This window comes from Cygnus atratus, chromosome 6 (assembly GCF_013377495.2).
Source record: "Cygnus atratus isolate AKBS03 ecotype Queensland, Australia chromosome 6, CAtr_DNAZoo_HiC_assembly, whole genome shotgun sequence".
NCBI lineage: Eukaryota > Metazoa > Chordata > Aves > Anseriformes > Anatidae > Cygnus > Cygnus atratus.
In genome coordinates this window covers 5,044,003-5,070,167 of record NC_066367.1, presented here as the reverse complement: position 1 = coordinate 5,070,167, position 26,165 = coordinate 5,044,003, and the positions used below count along the sequence as shown (strand labels likewise).

Genomic DNA, 26,165 nt, shown 5'->3' with positions numbered 1-26,165 from the left:
TTTGCAGAAAAATCACAGCCTTTCCACACAGCATTTTAACAGAAAGATTAAAAGCATGAACTGAGCAAAGACAGAGTTATTCACCAAACTTCAAGTTGGAAAATGAGACTATTTGCAAATAAAGCCCACAAAATTGACCCTTTTGACCTTAGATGGGCTCAAACCTAAGCTCTTTTTCTGCAACTTCGACAGCTAAGAAAAATCTTTAAGGTTTTTTACAATAATACCTTACAATAATAAATGCCTCTGCCCCAATCTTCTTTTCTAAGGAACTGCTGGCATGTCCCTCTGTTGTACTAGTTCCTTATCTCCTGAGTGCAATTTTCTGATATATATCTGCGGTTGGTCAAACAGTTCAGAAAGATGAAAATGAGAGAAGAACTTAATTTAATGTTCTTCTCATCACACTGAATCAGAAATGCCTCATAATGGAATAATTGCTATCATTTGATAGCAATAGCTATCATTTACTATCTATTCCCTAGCTCTTAGTTTCTGATGGCTGTTAAAAATCAGCAAGAACCTGAAACTGGCATGTGTTATTTGGTGTCAGGTTTAATGTACCTGCAGTCACATTCCAAACAAATAGCTATACTCAAGAAAAAAGCTAATAATTCTTCAGAATAAAAGTGTCTGAATCTGTACTTACAGTCCACTTCAAGCCACAGAAAAGAGATACCTTGGAAAGATTCTCTGTACTGTCCATCACTTTCAGTTAGACATTCAACCTTTCGACAAAATTGTAGATCTTGCTCTGTGCTGGGAACTCTGCAATACAGAGGGTAAGATTCTTTTTATGGCTCTATTGCTGTGCAGTAAACAAAACTAATGGTCCAAATTTTTTGATTAGTCTAACTACAATATGGCCACATTCTGACATAGCAATCAGATAAATCAGCAAGCAAGAAGAAGCTAGGTCAGATGCAAACCCAGTGCAAAAGAAACAGGGCAGGTTTGTTCAACAGAATTTGAATCTCAGGCATGTCTTTGACTATGCTTTTCGTCAAATGCTGCATAACAGCTAAGAGATTTTGTGGGGGATATCTTCCCACAATGAATATGAAACCTCCAGTACATTCCTAGACAAACTAGAACAAAGAAATGAAACAAACCAACCAACAAACAAAGCCAACCTTCTGAAAACCGACCAATTGTCAACTAAAATTTAAATTAACTAAATTTAAACAAAAAACACGACTACTTGTTCCCTGTAAGGTAACCAGGAACCAGTGTCTGTGCTACTTTTGTGCATGTATTTTCTCAGTTTGTGTTGTTCATCAGGGAATACCTTGGAGAACTGGCAAATACCTAGCGGGAGATCACTAAAGAATTATTACAGAATATCCTCCCTATGTGATACTTTTCAAGTTGCACTAAATCTCAGGGTTGATTGCAAAACCTGAAAGATATTAAGGTTTTTTTTAGCAGCTTCAGGTAGATTGAAAGCTTTTAGGGCTGATAAGAGCTTTAGGAAGAAAACGAGCACAGCTCTATAATTTTTTTTTTTTTTTTATCAAAGCAGGTCAGAGCTTTGCAGCTTTTCATTTCCACTCCATGGCTCAAAATATGATTTCTTACACATACAGCACAAAGAATACCTTTGAAACAAAAAGTTCCTGAGGAAGGTCTAATGCTTTCAGTACTAGGTAGCTCACAGACTGATTTTCAGTGGTACTCAACACATGAAGTTTTCAATGTAATTGATATGAAAGCAGGACCAGTGAGGCAGATCAATAAATCTCATCAGTGAAAAGATAAGAAAATTTTAAACTAGTTCTCCTTAAGAAAAAAATAAAAAATAAAATTAAAAAAGAAAAAAAAAAGCAAAGAAGCATCAGTTTTATACCGGCAGAATTCTGGCATTTAGGTAGCAAGGAGGAATGGAATGAGGAAAATACAAAACAACTTTTTTCCAATTTTTATGATATATCTAGAATTGTCCAGTCATTATTGCCATCTCAACTTGATTATCTATAAGTTAGTATATATTTTGCTATATAATATTTGAAGGGTCCATTTTGCCCCCCTGCTGTTTAGGCACTGAAAATATTAATCATATGTAAACGACTAAGGGAAAACATATCTTGCCAGCACGATTTTTTATAGAGATACTGTGAACACCTCGGTTATTTGTCCCTCTGTACCTAAATATTACCAAACAAAAGATAAACTACTGTTTCTCACTTGATTCCTCTCTGTTAAAAAGAAATCAGTGAAGTGTAAATTTGTTTTTGTTTCAGGATGAAATTAAAAACAAACGTCCAGTTTTTAATTGCCTGGTCCTCCGCCATGTGTATGGTTTCTTCATCCTTTGCACACACTTTCTGCAGTCATGGTCTGTGAATACTGCTAATCAACACAATTACCATCTCCTATTGCATTTTCATCAGAAGGTTGGTATAGTGGGATTGTATAATCTTGATTATGTATTGATTTTTTTCAATGTTAACATCCTCCTCTGAAATGGATTCATGAACCTGACTTCAAATTTAAATAACTGTATTGTCATTAATGAAAAAGTAACACATCATAGTAATTTAAAGGGAGCACAAATGAATGTTTGAATATTTATCTACCTTTATGAACTAAGAGGTGATGATACAGCACTCATGCTGTCAGAGATTTTTTATTTAATTTAAGGATTTTTAATCTTCACCATGTTAGAAAACAACAGCAAGACACAAAATAAACAGCTGCAACTACAGTTGCAATTTTTGTAGCCACATCAGCTTGATTCTCCCTAACGTGTGTATGGTCACATCCCTATCTTGAAATCACATATATCTCTCAGTCACATCACCATTAGAAAGACTGTGCTAATCATTTCTCCCCACTTCCAGAAGTCCTTTTCAGCAGTTTTAGTAAATATCTAAACATGGAGAGGAGTGAAATGTTGTGCAACTGTGGAGGGGGAAGAATTGAAAGAAAGACAGTGCTCAGGAGGACATGGATTGCTTCACAACAAATTTTTGTTTGAAAAATAGCAGGTACCAAAGGGTAATAAAATTGAGTAGAAAGCTGAAATGAATACAAGTGTTGTGAATATAGTGAAAGTGTACGGCAGTGCTATTCTGCAATGAGTCTAACTTAATAGACATTGCTCTGCTGCTAGTTTACACTATTCATTGGAATTAAATATTTAATTCTGCCATATCTCAGTTACGGGCCTTTATGAATCCACCTTTTAGTAATTTGACAGTTTTAAAGCAATACCACAATATCATTAATCTTCTATGGACAGGTGGTGTCCCCATCACAATCTGAGCTTTGCATGGTGCAGTGGAGATGTATGTCCACAAGTTTTACAGTTTCAAGATTCAGGTTGTCTTTGAACTACATTATCACTGTTTACAATTAGAGATAAAATACGACATCTTTCAAAAAGCAAATTTTAAAGATGGATGCATTTTAAGGTCAACTGAAAGTGTTTCACTGCAGTGGCACATGTTTAAGCTTCTTAGCAACAGCTTAAAGCAAATATTATGGTTAAATGAATAGCTCTGGAATGAGATGCACTGCAGAACCTAAGGGAAGTATTCATATGGTGGGAGACATAGCACTCTCCATGTGTTTGATTCCATATACATCAAAGTAGGACACCAAATATGTCAAAGAACTTGGATAGCATGAAGCTCTGTAAGCAGAGAATTGCATACATAAAACTGCTAAGCAAACATTTTATTTTGAGAAAAAGTGAATGAATAATAGTCTCCATAAAACAGAAAGGTGTAATGTATAACTGAAGGAAAAAGAGCAAAACATTTGTAAGCTATGAGGGAAAAAACAACAGTAATATATTCACAAACAGGGCATTCCCGTTTTCCTCTTTCTAAAGAAAATTAAAGCTCTCTACACAGAAAAGTGTGAGGCTTAGTCAAAAAATGAAGGAAACAAAAATGGAAAAGTATTTGCTAGAGTGACTTTCACATCAGTAAATTCAGCTATGTTCATTTTTAAAGGACCATGACTGACTTGCTCTCTGCTCAGTATTACAAGTATGTTAATTATTCCCTGTGTAATTGGAAAGGCCTTTTTTGAAGGGGGGGGGGGGGGGGGGGGGGGAGTTAAAATCACTTTTGTGTGGTTTATACTACAGTTGCTCTAAAAAATCCCTAGCAAACTATTTCTGTTCTCGGTACTTTTACTCTCAGTTGGCATGGAGATCCAAAGAAATATGCATATTACACCAATTAATATCTACAGACAATTCCATAAAAATACATCTGTCAGAACTGTGATTCTCTCAATGGAAGGAAAGGATATGAGTTAGGAATGAGAAAAAAAATAAATTAATAATCAATTACAGTAGTAAATTGTAAAACTAAGTTATATTTTACAGTTACAAGCTAGAACAAGTTGTAAATGTACCTGTATTAATTCCCTATTTCTTTTTTAGTCTAAAATAGTTTAAAAGACATAGGAATAATTGCCTCAAGGAGAATGTGTGCATGAAAGAATGCATTACTTAGATCATGAAATATTTTCTAAGAAATTGCATGCTGATGACAGTAGATGTAAGAGTCATAGTCTCATATGGAAAATGTAGGTCAACCTTCTAGCATGGGTCTCATACTTGTTAAATTTCTTTTTCATTCTGTATACAAACAATAAGGTCTTGAACGATCAGTCTTAAATAATCCTATTTTCCCCTTTCCCTCAAAGCATTCAAATGTTTGTTTCCAGGAGTCTTGTTGTTTTTAAGTCAAAACAACAGATTAATAGTTTCCTACCTCAGTTCTGATTCTTAAAATAAGTACATTTGTTACATTTGTTACCTCCCTATCATATAAAACCATGTCCCGTTTGACAGAGTTTTTTTGTTGTTGGTGGTGGTGTTTTTTTTTTTTTTTTGATGAAGTGCAACTTCATTGTAATTTCTGTATTCTGGAATGGAAATTGTCTATCTCCCCTTCATCCTTATTATGACTGAATTAATTTCCGTTTTCTTTGGATATGGTTATTTCCATTTCCACTAGTTATCTTGTTTCCATCCTCATGCTTCACCTTATCACTCTTACTGAAAACTTAGCTAATGTATTCCTCTAGTTCAGGGGTAATATCTTGATCAGCTCTAATCTCATCTTCATTGTCAAAGCATAAAGATCCCATTTTATTTTATGACTAAAGGACCATTTGTATCAGTTTTAATTTCCCTCCTAAAGTATAATTGTGTTTTTCGGTTGACAATTATTATTAGTTAGATCTGATGGTCCCTCACCTTCAAGATACAGCCTTCTGGGACATATAAATTCCACTGTTCTCTGTAGGCTGTGTGTTTTTTTCTAATATCCTTTCTTCCATTTAGGATTGCAACATTTCCCTTGAAGGGTTCCTTCCCACCCCCTCCTTGCCTATAACACAAGATGTGTTGTTACCAATGTTATGCTCCCATTACAAATACTTGCTAGGTGTCACTCATAGCAGTTGCCAGTCACTCACTTTAAATTTCTTGACTGAGTAATTGAATGAGTTTAAAACAGAAAAATTAGAAAGATGTAAAATGCCCTCCCTGAAACAAAGCAAAGCAAAGCAAAGCAAAACAAAACAAAACAAAACAAAACAAAGTAAAATAAAATAACAATATCACCCTATCATCCATCACAAAAATTATCATCATTCATGATGAAATTTTGCAAAGCTTTTTGGACCCATAGATATTTTTGAATGAATACAGAGGAATAAACCAACCAATACTCAGTTAACAATGGTGAGGTACATTTGACTGTTACTTGTCTTTCCTTTAGACATGAGACGTCAGGAAAAAAAAACAACACACACACACAAACCAAAAAAAAAACCAAACACCTGCTAAGTAAGAAATTGTTCATATAATAATTATACAATATTTACAGAATTTCACTTTGGGACTTTATGTTTTCTTCCAAAAGAAAGCATTTTTACAGTTCTTGTGCTACATCTGTGTTTAATCTGACTTTTATAAAAACAAAACAAAACAACAACAAAAAAAAACCTACATGGGCAAGAAATTATGAAGAGATGCTAGGGACTGAGGAGCCCCTCTTTCTCCCTGCTTCAGGATAAAGACAGTATATTACACCAGTCTAAGAAGAAGAAAACTTTTCTTTAATTTTCAGAAGCATTGCTGTCTTTTATTAAATAGAAAAATTCCCTTTACAAAACATGAAACCTTCCATGGGAACTGTGTAGCTAAGATGTCCTTTAAAGAACACAAACAGCATCTCCTCACACTTGAAAGATAATGGAGATGTTGATATAACAGGTCTATTCCATGTAAAATAAAGAAAGTCTACTTCATATTGTGACGTATAATGGAATAGTCCCACTGACAGATCAGGAGCCATAACCATTCTGCAAAGCTCTATCTTCATAGTGACATCTTTGTCATTTCATATTGAACCAGCGCGTCTCACAATTCTATGAGAAGCCAATAACTATTTGCAATATCATGCACCTGATATAGTGGCCAAATGCTTATCTGGCTGAAATCCTCTATTTTGCAAAGAACGTGCAGCTAATTCAATTTAACAGGTAGCTTTTCTTAAAATTGAACCAGCCTTAGCTTCTGCATAGAAGTTAATTTTTCATTCTGAACTGATGTCCTTTTTAACAGCTTTGTTGCTGAATACTCTAGATACCACTTGGATTCCCAAGACAAAATCAGTTAGAATACACAAAATATTTTACTCTGAAGAAGTAACAAGTTTAAATTTTACTGTTTTCTTCTTTATGTCCTAGATCTCATTTCATAGACTATCTTCAGTTTTTGTTCCAGATTTGTCAGAGTAAAAACAAACAAACTAGTGTGGCTGTCAGTCAAAAAAAAAAGATTCTTGGCATTGTTATTGTTTCTGATCTTTTGCTTCCGAGTTCTAAATGCAATTCTGTCAGCATTACAATGAAAGAAAACATTGCCCATGTATTTTTAAAATAAACATCTGTGGAGGTTACCTAAAAAAGCTTTTGCAAGCAAATAAATGTCATATGATGTACAGGAGGATTCCATGAATTTCTTTAGGTCCATCATGTTCTACAATGAGCTGCTAGGAGCAGTCAGTTCTGCTGGTCTCAAACCAAAATGTCTCCTCTCCCTCCTCTCCCCTGCCACCCACTGTCACTGCACTAATATGGAAGACCAGTTTTGAGAATATGCCTTTCCAAAATATTCTCTTTAAGGTATGTTATTAAGGTTTTGTCCCCTATTTATATTTTTGCCATAGTAAAACTTTATAACTTCAGATGGAAGCAGGGTTGCATTTACTAAGAGATTAATACTGTGGGAAATTGGATGTGAACTACCAATAGAAGATGTGTCTATGATGGCATTCATTTCTTATACTTTGCAATCTTCTGTTACTAAATGAACATCTGAAAGTGAAACTAGTTAGAAACAGTTGAACTTATTATATTGTCTTTCAAGAGAGAAAATATGAACAAAAGGAGAACTGGGGGGATTATACAGAATACCTTTTTAAAAATTGTTGCACATTTCATCTTTGAAAGATCAGAATCTCTCTAAGTTTTTGATAGGTCCCTAGAGCAGCAAAGGCTGATTCTGGAAATTCAGAGAAGAGCAAGAAGCAGAGATATTTTTCCTAGGGACTCAGAAGGGATTTGAAGGTTTACTGTAATCCAGGAAGCAATTAAAAAGTTGTTAAACAGAGAAAAAATCTGAAGGTAAAGAAATGCCCTGAAAAGCCACATTAAGCATCAGGGAGAACTCATTTCAAATCTTTTATTTTTGTATAGTCTTTTTCAGAAATTTCTCTGTTTTAAGAAAATTCATTTTTCCAACAGTACTACTAATAAATCTTAGCTTGAGACTAGCACACAGAGAATCCCATGCCCCACCATATAAAGTTATATCACTATATATTGATACGCATATGTATCTTCTACCTATATTTACAAAGTATATAGCTTATATATATATATATATTTATTTGTTTGGAGAGGGGTGTGCTTTTCAGTGATATTTGTGTAACTGAAATGGACTTTGAAATGATGACTTTTTCCAAAGATATTGTAATCTTAGGACAGATTTTCCCAAAACAGTTTCTGATATCTTAGTCTCTATAGACATTTTATGCACCATCTAGGTGGAAAAGACAAAATTTACTTGCACATCATTTACTTGCTCAGCAATCTGACAACATCCACAGATCAAGCATGCAATGGAAAACACAAGAGCACCACGATTATGCAAAATCTGGTTTAGTTTATATACCCCGCAACAGCAGTTTAAGTTAAGACAACTGATGTACCATACAGTTAAATCACATCTGCCTTCTGTTGAAGGAATTTGTCAACCTCTCCTAGATTCTTGAGTCATAACTTGAACCTAGAGAGGAAAACCGTGAGAAACAACCCCTCAACAAAAAAATAAAATAAATAAATAAATAATAAAAAAACATTCTAAGTCCAGATTTTGAACGTTTACTTTATACCACCTTCTCACTTACAAATTACCTATTCCTTGCCATTCTACCCACAAGTGCTAAGAGCACATTGGGTGCTCAGACCTCATTATATTTGACATAATGTCTCTGCTAATAAAAGTTCTCCATCACTTGAAACCTGGTACTTTTTATAACAACTAAGCCCCAAAACATTGCTTAGACAATCAAAGACACCATGATCACAAGAGAGAGTTATTTAATGGAAGATTATAGAATGAAACTACAGTAATGGTGTATTTTTACACCTCTTTCACTAGAGGCTGAGACTGGGAACACTGCAGGCTAGATGCATTTTTTTTCAGAAGATCTTCCGGGATATGCTGCACAGGAATTGAATCTCCAACTGTGGCCAACTAAGGAGTTTTTATAAGATTTCACAGACTGAAACATGTATTTTTAATACTGGGATGATATAAATTCCTAAATGGCAAATTATCCAACTATACCTTGTTGGAAAGGCAAGACCATATCCTAGAACAGCTAAAACTGGTATCTTTTACTATCCATACCTCTTATTCTGCTGCAATAATCAGACACAAAGAATATATTTTCAGTGGTTGTCATTCAATAAGAGATTTACACTGAAGACTTTTTTTTCCCCACCATAAAATTCATGAATAAAACACGAGTAGAATGATGAGCATGTTAAATCAATATTATAATTAGCAGAGGTCAATTAGAGAGTTCTTGGCTATCAAACATTTCTTCTCTCAAATAAAGACCTTCTCAACTGACAGCATATTCAATACCAAATATCTAAATGCAAAAATCCTTTAGAACAGAATTTTCCATGCTCTTAAAAGCTATTTTTTTTTTTTTGTATTTACAGTACATTACAGCTCAGACACTATAACACTTTTTCTTCACAATATTATGGAATTATTTTAAAAAGCTTTTAACAATTTTAAAAATATTTACTGATTTTTTTCATAGAATATGTAGATTTTATCCCCCCCCCAAAAAAAAACACAAAACATTAAAACCCACTGATATAACCCAGAGTTAAGCAGCTGTATGAAATTCTAAAATGCATATGTATGATATGTATCAGATCTCCCATCCCTCAATCAGAGACTACAAATCCAAGTGATTGTGCATGCAAGAAACTAGCCTCACAACCATTTAAATGATTAGTATCATATGTTTATTTTAATATTTTAATTCTCTATTTTTGCATTTCCATTTCTTAAGACCATTACACCTCGTTACACCTACAATACAAGGGAAAAACAGGAATCCAACATAGACATCTTTCCCAAAAGTTAAATTGTGATTGCATTCAGTTTTTGGTTTTTTTTTTTGCTAAAAATGGGGATGGAAAGTGAAAGGGAAAGGGTAATGAAACTGAAAAAAGGAGGAGCCCATAAATTGAAATAAATCCCAATCTTCTTTTTAAATCTTGAAGGTATGTCTAGGAGCATAGAACTGATCTGTTTTCAGGTTTAACATTTCATTTCTCACAATGTATTTTCCAAAAAAATATTCTGTCAACTAGAATCATGTAACAGATCATCAGAAGATACAAACTGTTAAAGCTCCCTTTATAACAAAACTGTTTATATGGGTCATCCAAGACACTTCAAGTAGAAAAACACTGAATTTCCTTGCATTTCTCCTACAACTTGACCTTCAGTTGTTTTGCAGAGGGGCCAAAACCAAATAAATCACAATACCATATGCTGCTTTCTCTCGTGTTTATAATTAAGCTACACTCTTGAAAGCCACTTAATTCTTTTGATTCATTTATGCCCCTGTGCTTCCTTCTAGAATACAATCATTTACGTTTTAGACTCTTCTGGTCTTTTCATCCCATTCCAGTGTTTATTGCAGCACCTTAACAGAATGATTGTTTTCCAGAGACCTTAACCAAAGACATTTATGGCTCATGTTCTGATGACTAGCTCACTAATAGTTCAATGTCCTTCACAGAAAGTTGTTTTTATGTTCTAATCATCTTTCCAGAGGCCAGAAACATAAACCAGGTCATTATGAGTTAATTCAAATCAATGTCCAATGACTTCCTAATTTTCATTTCACACTTGATAGCTTTAGCTTCTGCTTTTGGCAACAGTTCTACTGAAGTACTCTTTAGTAGATATTCTTGGGGAGTTTTTTCATCTTTCTGAAAACATGTTTAATCAAAAGGGCAGTAGCATGAACACATACTACCATTTCTTGCTAAACTGCCTGGAAGTTGAAATTCTCTTTATTTAAACATTTCTGGTCTAAAACTTCTCTAGGATTGACACTGAATAAATGCAGGACAGAAAAAGAAAAAAAAAAAAAAACAATAAAAATTTAGGCTTAAGTTTCATTCCAAGCATGCGTTCAATTATATTTACTTGCTAGGTTATGCTAAGGAGCAAAATTATCAAGAAAAAAAATGGGGGTCCTGCTGGCCTTGGATAAAGGTGGTGCTCTCAGCTGGTGGATGTAAAACCTGACACATTTCTCTGAATGCTCAATCAGCTTTTGCTATTCTAAAGGAACCAGGTTGCAGTTGTCCTCTGATAGCTGCGTTGAAATCTGGTGGTTATTTCAAATAACCTCAACTCTTCTCATTCCTTTATTTATTCCTTATTGTGTAGCATACCTACCCAAGTCACTTCTCAAACACAGGAATGTAATTTGTTTTCCTTAATTTTATCCTTATAATTCTAAGTAAAACTTTAATTATTCAGTGATAGTCTGTCACTTCTGTTCTGTTTCAGACTCACCCAGTTAAGAATGGTAGCTTCATTCTGAGCTTCATTCTGAGGCTCCTTGAGGATTTAGTTTTCTCTGAACAGAAGAATGATAGCCTTTATTTAGATTCTGTTGGATCTAGAAATGATTATGTTATCTTAACAACAGAAATTCATGATTTAGGGCATAATGATACCCAAGTAGGCTGTTCACACATTTAATTAGTGCTTACAAGCATAAAATGAATCAGTATGTGTTGGTTTATTAATGTGATCCTGTCTGCGGTTTTTCCTGTTTAAATACACATTACATTGCCGAATGTTTGACTGATGCTCTTGCATGTTAAATCTACACTTAAGCTCTATACAAATATTTCACTTTCAGTTCTACATTCAGTGTTTTTGCTCGTTTGTTTCTGGTTTTGTTAATTTCCTATTGTCAAACTATCCTTGCTTTCTAGATTGCTGTGTGATAACCACTCAGTTTCTGTGGAAATAAATGGCTTTCAGCCTTTAAGCCTTTCCTCTATTCTATGTAATCCTTTCTTTTCTGCTGCTTGAAACAAGCAAATTGAAATAAGCAATTTGCCTGACAAAGATACACATCTCCTCAACTTTAAGCTAAAAAATAATTCAGCTTTATCGATTCATACAAGCTTTTCATAATTTAACCTCAATGGCTGGTGTATAAATGAGCAGTATTAACATGAATATTATTTGACAATGATGTTTAAGTTCTACCTATATATGTTCTTCACTGACTTTTGGTTTTGATTAAATGGCATATATGACATCTGTCTTGATTATTTGGAACACAATTACTTGGGCTTCCCCCCCCCCCCCCCATCATTTCTCAGGTTTTATCATAAAGCAGCTATTATTAGTTTCCTGCAAGTGTTGATATTGCATCTCGTACCTAGTGCAGACTTTCTAAGTATTTATTCCTAGTTTCAGAATAATGCATATAGCCATAAATACCCTCCCCCCCCCCTTTTTTTTTAGATATTGCTGTGTCTAATATTATATCTAACTGATGTACAGGAAAAAAATACCCATAAAGGAACAATACATTTTAGAAGCAATTGGAACCAAATGATATAAAAATAAATAAAAACTATATTAATAGATTTGACTTTTTAAGATACTGCCAGTGAGCTTGACAGACAATAAAGCACTCCTATTAAATTTCATGTCTTGGAAAACCTTTCTGTTAAGGAAACATACTATATTGAATATTTCTCTGCATGTTGCTAATGAAGTGTGAGATTTTCTGCTGGCCTGTCTTCTTCTATCTAGTGATAACTGCACATTGGTTTCTTAAACTAAATAGAAGGTTAAGTTTCAGTCCCCCCATTAGGCTTCCCTGAGAATGATGATGCTGGAGCGCAACAGTGGAAGCTCTGGATTTCCATGAGGGAGATTTGAAGCAAGCAGCTTATCTTGTAGATACAAAAGATTTACTTAAGTATAAATAGTTTTGAAATAATTTGGTGTACATAGAAGTTTTACTTACTGTGATTTTTTTTTTTATAATAAACACTCTTTCATGCCTCTAGAGTATGAAAACTCCCTGCCTTCTGAGAGAAAAAACTGTTGTCCAAGAATAAGTCACTTTCAGTGGTTTTCAATGTTGATATAATCCAGGCTGAGGGTGACTTAGATCTACTTACTCATACAAGTCTTAATTCTTTGCTGCTTACTACTTTTAGGTTTAGTACTGCAAGACCAGTACCATTAACTAGTACCAAAATGAGCAAGACTTGAGGACTGCTTTGCATCTTGCAGACTGAGTCTTACCATTGTGCTGCTAAAAAATTAATTAGAATTTTCATTAATTATAAGCCATGTCTACAGCAAGACTCTTTTAAACTACCATGACGATACAATAAAATACAAGACAAATAACAGCATAATACTGAATTTTAAAAATACCTATTTTGAGACTATGGTAGCCGGGGATGCAAACTGTGATTCAGTGAGCAGATTTGCCATATGGTAAGCTTTTAGTGCCAGCATCAACTGAATCCCTGAAACCAACATTTCTCTTCTCAAGTCAGAATAACAAAAAATAAAAACTACTTGTACGGAGAGGGGAAAAACAACATCAATTGATGGCAGGTCTAATTTCAGTCTAAATTACCTACACCAAATATTTTCTAAGGAAACTATCCTTGCAAATATTTTCTGGTATGAATATTAGATATGTACAGATGCTTCCAAGTAGTAGAGGAGCATTGCAATACTATAGGCTCTGGTGCTTTTGCTTTCTAAAAGTTGCTGCTCCATCACTTTCTCTCAACCTAGCTAGCAAAACAGCTTCTCAGCAACTCTTCTGCAGAAGACTCCTGAGGGCTCTGACCTTCTCATTTCCCTCTGTCATGGGCATATCCTGAAAGGCCAGAAATAGAGACATCCAATCTGTACCCCTACTATGTCACAATTATCAGATTTTTAGAAAAGTATCAACTACATCTATGCATATTGTGGAAAGCATTGATATCCTGGAATGAGCCAAGTGCCACACAACTTGCATGTCCCACTAGAACAGTAAATGTATGTAGTATGTGTCCTATACAAACATCTGACTGCAACACAAGAGAACTAATCTTTGCTCCCTAAGTCTAACTAAGCAGACCAAGGTCTCTCTGAGATTTTCTTGGCATATAAGAAAATGAAGTGGTTCTGTGAAGGCCTGACTCTGATGTCCCAATGAGTTATATAGGAAAATTCTCCTGACTCCAATGGAGTTTTATTCAACTCTTGGAAAAAAAAAAATATATATATATATATTTATATATTTTTGAAAGTCCATCTGTTCTAGGTACTATCCTTAAATATATCTGCTACTATACATTTTGAACAACACTTGTAGTATTTCTTATTAAGCCTCAAAGTGGGCAACTGTATGTAATTTTCTCCATGCCAGAGTAGAATATAACAAAATATCTTCAATATTTTCAAGAGATGGACCAATATTGCACCACTAATTTTAGAGCACAGCTCCTCCCTGAAATGCCTGCTTTGGATAATTCAGGAAAGGAAACAGCTAGACTATCTTATTTTCCGCAAATAAATGAAACACAGCAATTCATGTGAGAGGGAAAGGGAAAGGGAAAAGGAAAGGGAAAGGGATAATTTTGATTTGTATTAAAAATGCTACATAACAAAAAACTGAAAATACATACTACAGAATGACTTACACATGTTGTACCAGTAAGATTATTATATATGGAGAACAAAGAAAGCATTATCTACCCTAAAGAACAAAACACTGAAGAGGAAACTCTCATAACACATTCAGCATACAACAGACACCATTAAGCAGTTTGCAGATTCATACATTTTAGTTAAGCAGAGAAAAGTTGGATACTCAACACTAGAAATTTCTTTCATTTGATTTTTATAAGATTTTGCATGCATGATCAAAATGAGGGGGAGCATACCAAAAAGGAAAATACTTCTCTTTGCAATCGTATTTCATTTTTTTCTGAAAATAAGAAGAAGAAAAAAAAAAAGGCTACGTAAGGCTCCTTGAATAATTAAAAATCCAAAAAATGTAGGTCATGCCTTACTGAATCTTACAGAGACTTGAAACTTTTTGAGTACTTTTTCTGTAGCTGGAGTACTTGAATGTACTGAATTAAGGTTTAATTCAGATGCACATTAAAACACACAGATCTTATCAAGTTACATGAGTTTGCCAGACTGGAATATTAAATATCTTGAGAAAAGCCAGTCCAGTGGCATTTCTGTCTTGACCCCAGGCTGAGACAGAAACTAAAGAGAATTAAACTATTTAGTTGAATATTTCAGAATTTTAAAGGAGTGTTAGTCTGGCTGGAAAAAAGATGTCTGTTCCAGGCATGAGGGGATCCTATTTTACAGGAAATGTTTTATGCACCTTTATTCATTGCAAAGTTTCTTCTGTATAATACATCTGTCTTGCTAATGCAATGTCAGCCCTGGGAATGCCTGGAGATGCTGGATTTTTTTTTTATTTTATTTTTTTACATTACAAGAAAATAAGAAAAGAGAGAGAAAGCTTTAGAAATTCCATTGATGTGGAAAGGGGGCAAGAAATGTAGAAACACTACAAATATAGCCTACAAAGTGTAGAAAAAATTGGGTCCAGAAACTAGTTGGCCATTCACGAGAGAGTATTGTTTCTTTAACAAATCTCTTTTCCTTGACATAAAACCCAGTAACCATTAGAATAAATTGGTCTTTCCCCAGATTTGTTTCCTTTTCTCAGCATGGATGTTTTTCTACATAGAGTTTTTTTTGAGGACATTTTCATTTTTGTGATCCCAGAGGGCTGTGACAGATGAACATAGCTAGCCCTAGGGTAAATACTCTGGTCCCACAGTGCCAAACAGTTGGAGTAAGGAGTATTTTTCACACTGTCTCACAACCCCTTAGAGAATACAGAAAAATTCAAAGGGCATTGCAAAGCATTAGGAAAAAAAGAATCTAAATAAAAAGTAGAAAAAAAGGAAGCAGTGGCTCAGCTCTCTTGGGTTAGGACAGGGGGTTAGAAAGTGAAGTACTGCAGTTTCTGCGGTTGTGAGTGACTGCAAGTAAGCAGTTGCTCACTGCTTTTACTTGCCAGTAATTTTCTAGTTTTTGTTGTTGTTGTTGTTTTCCTAGGTCAGAGGATTAAGTATTCATTATAGTAGCCCAAATTTATACCTGGTTCTGACTCCACTTTTAACATACTTAAAGTTTTTTTTAAAAAAAAAGTTATGTTAAAAGTGGAGTCAGAACCAGGTGTAAGCTTGTGCTACTACACTTACTTACTAAATTTAAAGTTCATGCAGTCAGAACATCTTCCTTGCTTTTCCAGCCCCTTTTCCTGTCTGTTACTGCACACCCCCAGGGCTTGCCTGCTCGGTTCTGCAGACTCTCCATCAGCTGAGGAGCAGTATTGACCTTTGAGACAACCAGGTCCAGCATCTTTCCTCAAGTTGAGGAACATCATCCAACAAGTTTGGGGGTCAGTTTGATCAAGAAACCACACTAAGAGGGAGCACAAGAAATAAATCAGCCAAAATGAAAATAAGAAATCAGGGCTATGAAAGAACATATCATGGAGGAATTTGGGGAGGAACAGAATTTATGAGTTTGGGAGTAGAAGTTATGGATTTTATCCATTTCTAATAATTTTTATTTTCAGAATTCATAATTCATGTGGGCTTTGAGGCAATGATGTAGAGAAGCAATTGTTAGGAAACAAAACTGAGGAAAGTTTTCTATAAACTCTTTAAACTGGAAGCTGCTGGGTGTAGGACCATTCTTATCTGAACTCTTTGAGGAATTTTATTTATTTATTGTAGGAAAACACACTGACATTCATAATATTTAAAACATTAAAACACAAAGGGCATATTTGTTCAACAAAAATCAACAACTGATAGAGGGAAATCCAGTCGTGTTCCAGCTTAGAATATTTTCGGTGTTCTGCAGTTGAAAGTAAAGGACTACTAGTTATTTTGATAGGACTTGTTTTTCTTTTGAGTCATCAGGAAAATATTTGTGTATAGAGCAAGTCAGGAATACATTCTGGTAGCAGTATCCTTTGTGCCCTTATTGAACTTTATAAAAATAATAATGTTTACATACCTACTCTAGTATAAAGTTATACAGAACAATTTGATGTAAGGAACAGTTCTAAATGACCTGGTCTTTACTTTGTCTGAATGCGTGCATGCATACAGGTGTTTAAGCCTCAGATACATATTTATTTTTAATTACTTTGATGGGAGTCTATTGTGTTGCAATAGACGGTTACAGGCTCTTCAGGAGGGACAGGCAGGGTAGGTGAGGTGGTGGGGTGGCGATGTATGTGAAGAATGGGCTGGACTGTGTGGAACTTCAAGTCGGCGATGGCAAAGTTGAGAGGTAAGGATTAAGGGACGAACAAATAAAGGTGATGTCGTTGTGGGAGTCTATTACAGACCACCTGGCCAGGACTGACAACACCGATGAATTATTCTTTGCAGAACTAAGATATGCCTCGAGATCGACTCCCCTCGTCCTAATGGGGGATTTTACCTTGCCAGATGTCAACTGGGATCACCACATGGCTGACACGAGCAAGTCCAGGAGGTTCATAAAGCACCTAGATGATAACTTCTTGGTGCAGGTGCTAAGTGAGCCAACTAGGAAAGGCGCCCTCCTAGGTCTGTTGCTGGAGAACAGAGAGGGTCTTGTGGGAGACACGGCAATTGGCGGCCGTCTCGGTCATAGTGACCATGAAGTGGTTGAGTTCAGAATCTATGGTGACAGAAGGAAAACAGCCACCGAAACTCCAGCCCTGGATGTGGGGAAAGCAGACTTCAGGCTGCTCAGGGAATTAGTCAGCAAGGTCCCCTGGGAAACTGCTTTTGAAGGCATTGGTGTCCATCAGTGCTGGTCCATCTTTAAGCACTGCCTCCTAAAAGCTCAAGATCAGGCGATTCCAAAATATCGGAAGTCAGGCAAGCAGGGCAGAAGGCCAGCCTGGCTGACCAGGGATCTTCTACTGGAGCTAAGGCGAAAAAAGAAAGTGTACGGCTGCTGGAAGGAGGGTCAGGCGACGATGAAGGAATATAGGGATGTTGTTCGTGTTTGTAGGGAGAAAATTCATGTGGCCAAAGCCCAACTAGAGTTGAAGCTGGCCATGTCTGTGGGAGACAATAAAAAAGTTTTTTTTAGATATGTGAACAGAAAAAGGAGAACCAAAGAAAACATAGGTCCGCTACTAGATGGGGAAGGTCTCCTCACAGACAATGACATAGGCAAAGCAGAGACGTTTAATGCCTTCTTCACCTCTGTCTTCAACGTTGATGATGGGCTTCGGGACCCAGGGTACCCTGAGCTGGAGGACCATGACGGTGGGAATAACAAACTCCCAACCGACCCCGAACGTGTGCGGGATTTGCTGCTCCACCTGGATCCATACAAGTCCATGGGTCCGGATGGGATTCATCCCAGGGTGCTTAAAGAGCTGGCTGACATCATCGCGGGACCTCTCTCAATTATTTTTCAACGATCTTGGGAATCTGGAGAGGTCCCATTGGACTGGAAGCTGGCAAATGTTGTGCCAATTTTCAAGAAGGGTAAGAAAGAAGACCCTAGCAATTACAGGCCTGTCAGTCTCACGTCAGTGCCTGGTAAAATTATGGAGAGGATGATCCTTGAAGTTATTGAGGCGCACCTGGGGGGACAATGCAGTCATTGGTCCCAGCCAACATGGGTTCATGAGGGGTAGGTCCTGCCTAACAAATTTGATTTCCTTTTATGATAAGATCACCCATCTAGTCGATCAAGGGAAACCAGCTGATGTGATCTTTTTGGACTTCAGCAAAGCTTTTGACACGGTTTCCCATAGGATGCTACTGGACAAAATGTCCAGCATACAGCTAAACAAAACCATCATGCGATGGGTGAGCAATTGGCTGACGGGCAGGGCTCAAAGGGTTGTGGTAAATGGGGCCACATCTGGCTGGCGGATGGTCACTAGTGGGGTCCCTCAAGGCTCCATTTTAGGGCCAGTCCTCTTCAATGTTTTTATAAATGATTTGGATGTAGGACTAGAAGGTGTTCTGAGCAAATTTGCCGACGACACCAAACTTGGAGGAGTTGTGGACTCAGATGAGGGTGGAAAGGTCTTGCAGAGAGATCTGGACAGATTGGAGAGCTGGGCGATCACCAACCACATGAAGTTTAACAAAAGCAAGTGCCGGGTCCTGCACCTGGGGCGGGGCAACCCTGGCTATACGTACGGACTGGGCAATGAGACGCTGGAGAGCAGCCCTGCAGAGAGGGATCTGGGGGTTGTGGTCGACAGCAAGTTGAATATGAGCCAGCAGCGTGCCCTGGCAGCCAGGAGGGCCAACCGTATCCTGGGGTTCATCAAGCACGGCATTGCTAGTCGGTCGAGGGAAGTGATTGTCCGGCTCTACTCTGCGCTGGTGTGGCCTCACCTCGAGTACTGTGTGCAGTTCTGGGCACCACAGTACAAAAAGGACATGAAACTGTTGGAGAGTGTCCAGAGGAGGGCGACAAAGACGGTGAAGGGCCTAGAGGGGAAGACATATGAGGAGCAGCTGAGGTCACTGGGCCTGTTCAGCCTGGAGAAGAGGAGGCTGAGGGGGGACCTCATTGCAGTCTACAACTTCCTCGCGAGAGGGAGTGGAGAGGCAGGTGACCTATTCTCTGTTATCACCAGTGACAGGACCCATGGGAACGGTGTGAAGCTGAGGCAGGGGAAGTTTAGGCTAGACATCAGGAAGAGGTTCTTCACCGAGAGGGTGGTTGCACACTGGAACAGGCTCCCCAGTGAAGTAGTCACTGCACCAAGCCTGTCTGAATTTAAGAAGCAATTGAACTGTGCACTTAGTCACATGGTCTAAACTTTTGGGCAGAGCTGTGCAGTGCCAGGAGTTGGACTTGATGATCCTTATGGGTCCCTTCCAACTCGGGATATTCTATGATTCTATGATTCTATATATTACAGAGTTGGATTAGAAATGGTAAATAAATCCCTGTGATTTCATCATAAAGTTCAATCTCTGAATTCAAGTGTAAGACTATAAACACATGAAGAGAAACAAGTTGTAACTCAGTTTATACTGTACTTTGACTTTCTCAAAACTACACTTCATGGTTTAAAGTGGAAATTTTTGTCCTAATGATGATGTTTTTAGACGTTAAATCAAATCCCCATCTGGGATTGCTAGAAAACAAAAACATATACATAATCTTCTATTATTGATACTACTATTATTATTATTACTACTAGTTAAAGGACAGATCTATCATTTTTATGTATCAATAGAAAATTACTAAGGGAAAAAAGTAGAACAAAACAAAGTCATATTTCTGTCTAGTGTCAATGGGAACTACACCGGATGCCAAACAGAGGGTAAAAAGTTGAGGGGAAAAAATCACCATGAGTTCAAAGTTTGTGATTAATTGTGAAAAAAAAAAAAAAAAAACCACAATTTTCTACATTATTCTACTGAAGTCATTGTGTCAATTATAAGCAAATGTTATAACAAGTTTTCCTGAAACTGCAGTCAGTGGCTAAACGCAAGGACAAGACTGAAAGCAATTTTAAAAGTTCATTTGCTTTGTAAAATGCAAAGTTCAGTTCTTATAATTCAAATGGCGTCAGACAACGCTGATGCCTTGTGCTTTTTGCAGGCCAGAAAAAGATGAAAGATTCTGTGGGGTAACTCTATTAATCATAACTTCTAAAGAAATGAAAAATGAGCTCTTGAATATTCTACTCCTCTCCCATGCATTTATTCTTTTGACAAGTGTTTTTCTTGAGAAAATTTATAAAGTTCTGATTATTCACAGTTCCATTTATGAAATGAGTGAGTCTCCAAATGGGCTAGGGCTTTTTATCATTTTATAACTGTACCATTTCACAAGGCATTATACAAACAAAAGCCAAAAAGACCTCTCTCCACAAAGCTACAAGGTAAATGTTCTCAACTCTGAAATATATAAAGCATTTGAAGAACTGCTGCAAATAGTATCAAAATACTCTTTAAACAGCTCTGTGTACTGTTTCTTTTCTTGCTAGACAAATCAATCAGAGAGACACAGAGCAGTTTTAAGAGGCCACCCACCCACAAACTGACCAGTTCCTCCACCAATTTATTACTGAAAACTTATGCAGCAGTCAAATGCACTAGAGGCTTCAAATACCATCACACTGCAACCTGAACATGATAACTGTGACTCAGAAAAGCTTTTGCTCACTGTAACTGGGGGCAGGAAAGGTATTCAGCCCTGGAGAGCTGCCTTCAAATCTCTCCACAGTGCAGAGAATCACCAGGAACCCTACCACAACATTTCTGCAGGGTGAAGCAGTTTTCTAAAGAGTTTCTAAGTCAGTCTGTCACAATGCTGTCCCCTTGCTCTTAAAATCATTTGCAATATCATCTCTCTTCTTAAAAATGACTTATTGCAAAGCTAAGGCTCTGCAGTATGCCTTCAGGCTATCTTCAGACTGTATATATGTGTATTATATACATATATGAATGATTTGTATACTAATATATATGGGAGAAATGTTCCTATGATATAAATGCATAAAGAAAGCAAATGGCAATTTTATCGTAGCCCAGCATGGAGGCAGAATGTTTAGACCATCTGACTCAGCACAGTCCCTGGAGGCCAGGAAGTGTCTTTTGAGCACCAGTAGCAGGTATAGGAGTCAGGTCTCTTCCTCTCTGGAACAGTGTTTAAACCATGAATACACAGTTCTTTCTCCACCATCACCTTCTTCAGAAGCAAAGGGTTCAAGAACACCTTATTTGGAAGAAGGGATATAAACCTTCAGGGGCAAGACAGTCTTATGGGAGGTGCAGGCTTTTTTCCTGAACCTGGAGAAGAGCTGAAATCTTAGAGGGGCACTGGCTTCCACACACCTCCATATCCTCTCTGCTTACAAGACAGATAGCTCCAAGAAACCTTCTCTGGTCAGATTATTGGCATCTTCGGACTTTATTGTGAGGTGATTTGCACCTGCCACTGGCCACTGTGCAAGCAACTGGGGTTCGGCATACTATGTAAAGCAGGCTTTTTACTCATCCCATTTCAGTCAGGTCATTTTTGTATATTGAAATATTATTAGTATAGTATTTAAATACATCATCTTTTGGCGGTGTCTTTGAAAGGGAATGGTAAATGTGTGTGTATATATGAAGGGACTATTAACTCAGATTAAAGAGGGAAACTGGCAGGTCCAGTGCATACTCAGGATGAACCTTTATTTTGAAGTTAAGAGTGGCAGTCAAAATACTCATTTGCCCAAAGGTGAACATGTCAGATGATGTCATGCCAGACAGCATTAAAGAGCAACCAGCATTTTCTGACACTATTTTGCTGCACTTGTGTAGCAGCAACTGATATGAAAGAAACAGTCTTGAATAAAGGGAAACATACTCGAGTTATCTGAGAGTGAGCAGGTGTCCTTAAGTGTAATTAGCACTTCACAGTCCTTTTGTTCCTTTGGACAAATGGGCCCAGAATTATCTACTTATAATGGCATACAGCTGCTGAATAGATGTCCCTACATCTGCCATAGCCATCAACCCCAAATCATTCTCAGTTTGTCAACAAGCCTGAATATGAAGAAAATACAAATTCACACAAGAGAACATGCACTTCAAATATGCATTAACTTTGTTACTTTCCTCTAACATGCTACCTGACAAGTTAGGCTGTTTTTTTCTAATGCTCTCTACTTCTCAGCATTTCAGAAATACTTAGGAATACATTTCGTATCCCTTTCTCCCCAACATTCATTTTAACCTATTTTTGAAACTGAGTAAGCAAAGCCTCAGGTAGCAGATATAGTTGAATATTCAGTGTCTGGAACAGAGGAAGAGGAGCAGAAAATGTTGATTTATGGTCAAAATCTGGTTTTCCATCTATACTAAATTCTTTTCCCATTTCATGCCCAACAAGGGGATAGGGCTCAATTTAAAATATTATTTAAAAAGAGAAAGACACAGGCTTCTGGATTTCTTGCTGACTTCAATTCTGATAAACACATTCTGCATTGTCAACCTAAAGGTCAAACCTTAATTCCAATACTCCTTTTAAAACTACAGATAATGTGTTTCCATTTAAATCTCTAGGTTAAGGTTCCTTTAAAACCAAACATCCAGCAGGAGATAATATTTAAGCTTTTGCTTCCATGTCTCCCCCCCCCCCCCCCCCCCCCCCCAATAAAAGACAGGAAAATAAATAAATAAATAAATAAATCAGATGAAAGAAGGATTGATTTTTAAATTGGCTTTAGTCAACCTCAATCAATCTATTTTCAAAAGAAAAAAGTGTATACATTCTGTTACAAGGAGAGATCTGTCAGTGAAGAGACAAGAGTCCTGCTCTACCACAAAATGAGCTAAAGGAGAGGTTAAAATTAGAAATACAGGGCCACACTTTCCAGTAAGTATTACAGAGGAAAAACAAGATTAAGAAAGTTACAAAAATGAGTTACCAGAGTTACCAAAAATATGCAAACAAAAATTACCAGAAACACCCCGTAAATGTTTTTCTGTCAGACTTAGGTCAATATTGCTAGTGTTGAAAATAGAAATATTTGCTTCAATTTTTTGTTTCAAAATATTTTGTTATTAAATTTACTTCTATTTAAATTTAACACACCAGTAAAAGGATACTGAAGAGTTGGCTTTTTTCTCTGTGCTGTGACCAAAGTTTTGATTAGAGGGAATTTGCCATGAAGCTATCAGGAAATTCAGAGCAAACTCTCCAGCTGTTGTGGCAGCACACATTGCCAAGCTAAACCTGCAGGGCTTGAGAAATGGAAAGCAGATTTCAAGTCTACTAGGTTCTATCAAGAGAACTGTGTAAAGCAGGTCCAATTAGTCTATGCAGACTAAACCCTTCATCCTGCTTGAAGAACTTGCATTTTCTGATGCTGCAGTTCCATGGGACATGGCACCCTATTCATAGCTCTGGTTGTTAAACCCTGAGTTCCACAAAAGAAAACAATTGTAATCCATCCCATAAAGAAGCAGGCAAATCATGTACTGCTTTCAAGTAGCTATAAAGCAGTGTGTATTATCAACTTAGTAAGCCATTAAATAATCTTGTTCCTGGGCTTTAACTCCCTAGGGTACAATTTAAAAGAAATTAGGAGCCTTTTATATGTAGAAAACTCTGCATATAAAAGTGCACGCTAAAATAATGTGCTAAAATTTATATACATTTCAAAGTGGTTGGTGACTAAAACAGCTTTGCAAACAATGCATTTGTAAATGTATTTGTTGTTAATAGAAAATACTGGAGCTATTACAGAAGTAGGTGAATGCATTAATAAATCATAGAAATTACGCTACATTTTACATCTTTAAAGTGCTGTGCAGAAGTGCAGTACATGAATATCTTTCACGATTAGACCTTTATTGTTTGGCTAGATGCTTTTTCTACTACTGCTTGTGGCAAACCTCAATAGCAGCTATTCCTTCAGATTGATCCACACACCTTTTTGCAGCTGTCCCTCACGTTAAAGCCACTCCTCCTCATTTAACCTTCAGTACCTTCTTTTTTGTTGCCTCAGCCAACAAATTCACCATACCTACTGCATTGCAATCTCCCATGAAAACTCTCAAGATAAGAATATAGAGTTCTTGGGAATTCTCTTTGTAAGAGAAAACATTCATTAATCAAATCAATTTCCAGAGCATACAAGTAAAATTGGAAAGATTTTTCCAGGCTAGGATAGAATCTTTTGGTCAGCCATATTTATCCTTGAAATTAAGACAGACGAAAAGCTTAAACCATTTCCTGAATTTTACAATACACAGGTTCAAGTCAAATGGAGCCATGGACTGCAAGTTATTCATCTTAATCAGTTTGTCACAAGGCAATAATTATAGACATGTATCTCAGCTAACAACTGAAAAAGGCTCAAGTTTCTTTGTAAAACAAAGTAGAGAACTCAAAAGTTTTCCTTATGAATCTATTTGAAGTCACAGACTCAAGCTTTCTTTAAAAAAAATGTTCAACAGATGCCTAGAATAATACAGTTCTTTTTGCCTTCAAACTTTCTTTCAGACAAATATTGTGCTCAGGGCATGCAAGTCTTATCAAGCATTGTTTTAACATAAAGGATGAAAAATAACAGGAAGGTATCTGTTAACAATAAAGAAAAAATAGATTATCTAGCCTTTATTTGCAATAGACTTTCTCTTGGGCAGACAAATAGTACAGGTTACCGTTCACCCAAATAAGGCTTGTTTCAGTGAAAGAAATTTTCCTAGGACTCTCTAAGCAAGCACTAAGTTAGTACACATACACTGCTGAGATACTTTTCCTTCCAAATTGCTTTTGCAGAGTGGTCAAAGCTCCATACAAACAATCACATTTTGGAAAAGATAAACCGAGCCTTGTCCATGCTCTTCGTCTGTTAGACAGAACAACACTTGTTTTCAAATTATTTCATGTGGGAAAAAACAACAACAACAAAAATAAAGGTTAGATTTTGGAAAACTAATGATGATCAAAGAATCCTTGAATTAGTCTACATAGCAGACATTTGAATTAGCCTGCATGTGGGATTGCTCTATGTCAGCAAAGGAAAGACAATATAAACATCAAGGAAAGACCATTGGAGTTTCAAACCAGACATAGACAGAATAGGGTTGGTGCACAGACCTCTGACAAACTGAATTTGGCTAAGAAAGTAGGAAGCCTCCTATGGGATCCGCATAAATAAATCTAACCAAATAAGTGGTTCTATTCAGTACTCAAATTCCATTCATGGCAACTAAGACAACAAGAGTACAAATGAAGGCATTTATGCACAACTGCAGTATTTCTTTACTTCTACCTAGGCTCTGGAATTTGAAATACAAATCCTGTGCAGTATATAGCATGGCCGATATTAGACAAAATGCAGACAACAGAGGATTTCATACTCAATGGAGAAACAAAAAAAATGAAGAAAAAAAAAACAAACAGATCTTCTAACTACAATTTACGTAGTTTCACTGTTACCTCTAAATTGGTTACTGTGATCATGGAAGTAGCTCCAAATTTTTCAGTTAGCTGACTTGGTATAAAAGGATTCAAGTATCTCTCTACATCAGAATTTCTTTGCATACAATCTACACAGACCATATGCACATTTGAAGTGTAAAACACCCTGCAAATTGAAACATTAAGATAACCATAGATACCCATGATCATATATCACTTTTAAAATCTCTCCCTATGTCCTAAAATATAGACTCAAATTAGCTGTAAGCCTGAATTGGCACCAATTTCATCACAACTGCAAATTCCTTCTATTGTCTTCAACAGCAAGATACCTGTTAAGTATAATGGTCTCACGTCAAAGAATCTCAAAAATAGGATTCCATATCCCATCTTTGCAATTTTAAATTGCCCCCGTGTAAACCTAGACCACATTCTCACAAGGAGTTCTATCTAGATCATTCCCTTTTGAATCTGTGAAAAGTAGATTGTAGGATTGCAGACTACTCAGCTATACAAAACTCCTGCAAAACCTTTC

General features: G+C 36.6%; 1 protein-coding gene across 3 annotated transcripts in view; it reads right to left on the bottom strand.

Moving 5' to 3' along the window:
* TFPI (tissue factor pathway inhibitor) overlaps positions 1 to 26,165 on the bottom strand; it is a 213,076-nt gene that overhangs the window by 101,783 nt on the left and 85,128 nt on the right. Inside the window, exon 1 of one of the 3 annotated variants that reach the window (XM_050711585.1) lies at positions 680 to 696. The exons of 1 other annotated variant lie outside the window; for it this stretch is intronic. The gene's annotated coding sequence lies outside the window, so the exon portion shown is untranslated. Of the gene's footprint in view, positions 1 to 679; positions 697 to 26,165 lie in introns of those variants that run through there. One more of the 3 variants, XM_050711582.1, reaches the window with a different exon arrangement.